Below are 5374 nucleotides of genomic sequence, written 5' to 3'. Positions count from 1 at the left end.
CACACACACACACACACAACCCCACCCCACCCCACCCCACCCCCACACACATATTCACAGAGAGAGAGAGGGAGAGAGACACACGGAGAGAGAGGGAGGGAGAGAGAGACACAGAGAGAGAGGGAGAGAGAGAGACAGAGAGAGAGAGAGAGAGAGAGAGAGAGAGAGAGAGAGAGAGAGAGAGAGAGAGAGAGAGAGAGAGAGAGAGAGAGAGAGAGAGATCTGGTTGGAGCTTCATAAGATTCTTCGTGTTCATAATGCAAAATAATACTTCATGCTGCTCTGGAATTGAGTAAACCGTTTTGAATAACCCTGTATGCATGTCTGTGCATGAACTGGTTCCCGGTAATAAAAGCATGGTCACTAATCACTAATACAAATGCATATACCTCGTGTTAGATGGTTTGAAATCGTTAACCTGTAGACTTATATTGACTCGGTGAGCCTTATTGCTGATCTCGGGTGTTGTTGAATGATGATTTGATCCCATTCAAGTACGTGTATCTAACCATTTCCTATGCACATGCTGAACACATTGATAACACAAGACATTGTATATATACAGAAGAATCTAAAGAGATGAAAATTTCAGTAGCACCTTTCCTTAAGTAAAATACTTCTTATCACCCCCCCTCCCCCTCCCTTGTTTTACGCACACAAGAAGTTCACTTAGTCATACTGGAATGCACATTATAAAAATCAACATACAGTGTACAAATTATGTCAAATTAAAAGAGTACACGTTCATGTTCCAAAGGGAACACCACCCTCCACCCCCCATCTTCCTACCACTGTAACTGAAGTACCTGGAGCCTCATTCGCAATAAGGGATTCCCTCGCGTTGATGATGCGTAAGAGGCATAACATTATCATATTATGATCGTCTTAATCGATATCTTGTTATTTATAAAAATAAATTGTGACAAATTAGCTGAAGTAACTTTTTCCCTGCCCCTACAAACCTAAAACAAAATTCACTCCAAGACTAATTTTTCCTTGCATGATGTACATTTTATGCAAAAGATGTGTATACGTGCATGTAAATATACACTATAACACGGATAACTCGAATTCGTTGGGACCGGCCTTGGTAGTTCGAGGGATCCGTAGTTCGAGGGATACGTGAACAGTGTTATGGCATCGGCTGTGTCAGAAAATCAAGGGAAGCAACAAAGATTGGGTCGGAACATATTTTTCTTTTTTCCATCATAATCCGTGATCAGATAGGTTAGGTCTATGCCTATTGTCTTGAATTTGAAATTTGAGAGAATATGACACTGACAGATTGAAAATGAGAAACACGATGAGCAACGTTTCGAGTTTGATCGTTAATGAGCCTACCGGTACCAAGACAGTTTAATTGCGCAGGTCAGTGTGAACGGTCTTTAGTCAGCACCAATCGAAGGTGCCTTTTCAAATTTGTCAAAACATAAACAAGTTGACAAGATCGCAACAGTAATAAAGAACGCGATGACGAAACCATGCAGCCCTACCCCGCCTCTCCCACCAAACGCGCAGTCCTTTGCAAAGAGATGTGGCCCATCGTGTGATGCACAACCCTTCGTCTCGCCCGCTCCATACAAGCTTTGCTAGGTCGTAGACCTAGGCACGCATGTCGAGCAGTGCGCAAAAAAAAAAGCACAGCTATCTTCTTCTGTGGAAAAGGGGGAGGGGGGGTATTTTACCGACCTCGCCTTTTTCCGTTTATAAAAATTATTATTGTTCTTTTGTCTCAAGTGTACCTCAAAGGATATTGACTTCAGACCTTTACGGAGGAGTAATTAGTTCGACTATTCCGTGTTTGTGTTCGAGCTTCACGTAATTTTTTTTACAAAGATAAAGAAGAAGAAAAAACGGGACCGCAGTCACAGTTCGGCGGATGCGTGATTTCGAGTTATATGTGTTCGACCTATCCGGGTTATACTGTACACACAAGTAGAATTATTTTGTCGAAAAACAAAAACAAACAAAAATTAATACAAAACTTCAAAACAGTAAACCACGGTGTAAACATTTCAAACTCTAACGCAACAATTAAATTTATATTTCTAAAAAGATAACAAGCAAAAAAAAATCGGAAAAACTGTATATAATGTAATTTCTATGATTAAAAATCCTTTCCCAACCCAGACTGGCGACAGCGAAGACCTGCTAACACAATCCAAGGCCTTCTGAACGCCCTCGCCTCGCCTCAGGTCAACCCGTTCTACGAGTTCTTCAACCCTTCCTTCTGGGGCAGCCTCTTCCCCCAGCTGATGCCCAGAGCAACCACACCCGCCTCAGCAGCCTCCCCCACCACCACCAGCAACAGGGGCATCTTTGGCTGGCCCACAACCAGCAGCTACACCAGCACCACCAGAACCAACACAGCAGTCACATCTCCGCAGTCGCCCCCAACATCTGCACCATTAAACCCTTATTAATTGATTCATTAAAAGGAGAAGGTTTTTGTCGCCTAATACAACCTGCACCCGTCTGAACTAGAGCGCCTGTGTCAGTCAAGTGCTTCGACTTTAAGTTTAAGGAAATAATTACAGTGCAGCCTGTCTATAACGACCTTCGATGTAACGACATCCTCTGTATAGCGACATGATGCCCGGGTCCCGATTTTTTTCCTTACTTATGTACATTATAATTAGTAACTTTTGTTTGCCTCTCTATAACAACATGTCTCTATAACGACATTTTTTTCTTGTCCCGACGATGTCGTTATAGATATAAAGAGGCTGCACTGTTTCTTACTGAAAATCAAAAAAAGATTCTTTGAAAGAACACTGATGATCGTGATATGTTAGTCTGGGCAGTAATCAATGGAATTAATTGATGAAACGTAAATTCAAGTGCTTCACGGAAATTAACGTACAGAAATTCAAAATCGGATGAAGAAATGCCAATGGTAGGTTTCTTAGTAATAGGCTAGGCGATAAAGTTAATTGATGACGCCTAAATGAAGATGTGCTGTTTTTCTGGTGGTCGTTTCGATAAATGTTATCACCGTAAAGAACACTAACCAGTAAAGGATCAGCATCTGTGGTGCAGCGGTTAGACACTTCGCCATTACATGCTGAAGAAGAGTTCGATTCCTGTGTCTGGAGATTTTTTTCCGAGTATCTCCGTATAAAAATTTCTCCTGGGAGGTTGTATTCCTCTCAGCCAGGTTTAGGCCTGACATGCAAGGTCAAAGCTCGGCTGGTAAATTATGTAAATTGTGTCGATGGGTGTCGTAAAACATCGACATAGAAAAACAATAGGCCTAATAAAGTAAAGAGAAAAAACCAAAGTAGAAAAAATTTCGTCTGGGAAAACTTTTAACAAAATATTGTTTAGGTGAACCCAAAAGTTTTCGACATCGTGTTCCCCTTTGAGGCTTATCAAGCAAAACAGGGGAGAAACTGGGAAAACAGACAAACAGACAGTGTATCATTAGCAAACAGAGAGTGGAACAGATACACTGTACATATAGCCTTCTACGCACTATGGGGGTTTAGGCAAGGACAAGAAATAGAAAGCAAACATCGATCTTTACGAAAAAAAATCTCCTGACTCAGGAATCTTCTTCTTCTGCGTGTGATGGCGAAGTGTCTAACCGCTATACTTTGTCTTTTCAAAGACAAGCTGCATGAACATTGAAATAAAAGTGAATAGTGCGTCATAACCGCAAACGTCGGGGTTGTTTTGTTTTTTTAAGGCGGTTTAAACTGAATCCAGACCTTAGCCAAATTCACAGACATAATCCCTGAAACATTTCGTTATGAAACTCTGGCTGCGACTAACGCGCGGTTACGTTGTACCTCACAACCTGCTGTAGATGAGTTAGGAGAATGGCAGTAATGCTTGATTTGGTCATGAAAATAATTTTAAAGGTAAACTGAACCTAAGAAAGCGAAATTACAGTTTGGCTTTAACGGTAGGCCTGTAGTACGTTGGTGTCTGTCCAGGAAAAGACAGGTTCATTGAAAGGGCGATAACTGCCATCGTTGTACCAATTTCAATTTTTTAAATTTGAAACAGGCGCTCATAATAATAATGCTGTTGCAAGCGCTGAAAGAATCTTACCGAAATAAATTTTAAAAAACAAAATATTGAACAGATATAATTCCACCAAGGGGATGTATAATTTGTCAATATAAAAAAGAATCAGTTTCTGTGTTCCAGAAATACCTTTTTTTTTCAATTTTTGTCCTAAATCGAGTAGAACTACTAGAACGCAAAACTTCAAGTTTTAAAAACGAACCATAATGTAGATATAATTTGTGCATTAATATAACGACAGTTTAAACTGACATTGGCAAACAAATTCCGTGAAGATAATGGCTATTTAAAGTATACTCCAGTACTCAAGATGTTGACCATTTCTCACTAGAAAAGAACGAATACGCCACAGGAAATTTTGAATAGATCGTTCTATGTGTATAACCATGTGGCATGTTTCTGGGTCGATTCTTTGGACCTCCTGCTCAACATGAAGTTTTAATCTATCGATTGTTCGTGGGCTGTCTTTTTCTATGTCTTTCAAAGCTCCCAGGGGAAATAATTGCTCTTTGAACGGGCCACCGTTTGTTTGCTTTTTTAACACTATCTACGGAAGAAATGCAAGTCTAAATAAAATTATCCTTGACCGTACTACTGTACAGATTAAGTTATGGTTGATTCTGAAGTTGTCAAATTTTGCACTTCACTCAATTTTGGTTGAAACCTTTGAAACTTGATTCTTTTTTAAACACATCAATTAACTGATATCAAATGTCATGTCCTCTTGGTTGAATTTCATTCGTTCGAAGTTATGTTGCAATTGGTGTAAAATATAATGACCTAGTTATTGCCATTTACCTGGATCCCTTTATTTTAGTTTTAAACACACCCAGAACCAGAGCTCACAATGACGGCTTATACATATGTAAATAACCCCCCCCCCCCCTCTCGTTTTCTTTTCTTGATCAGCAATTAACGATTACATATAGGCTAAAAGATCATTCTAGTCTTCTTTTCTGCTGCATTTTTTGTTTAATTCATTTCCTAGAATACAACTTGGCGTGTACGAATTCAGCTACGGTTTGAGTACCCAATACATACATAGCCAACAAAGAATTTAAAAAATACATAGGCCTACTCTTCTTTTCGTTGTTTGTTTGTTGTTGTTGTTGTTTCTTTTTTGTTCCATTGATTTTTCATTAGTTGAAATTCAAGTTAAAAAGCCTGTTTTTGTTTGTTTTCAGTTTTTTGTTGTTGTTTATTTGTTTTTGTGTTGTTGTTGTTGTTTGTTTTTGTGTTTTTTTTGGGGGGGAGTATGCATACAGATCAGCGCTATTCCTTGATCATTTAAAGTTGTTTCTTATTCTAAATGTAGATGTTTTACGCATCCCCCTACCCCCCC

The sequence above is a fragment of the Aplysia californica genome, unplaced genomic scaffold (assembly GCF_000002075.1).
Source record: "Aplysia californica isolate F4 #8 unplaced genomic scaffold, AplCal3.0 scaffold00202, whole genome shotgun sequence".
Classification (NCBI taxonomy): Eukaryota; Metazoa; Mollusca; class Gastropoda; order Aplysiida; family Aplysiidae; genus Aplysia; species Aplysia californica.
Note: the sequence above shows the minus strand (reverse complement) of the source record.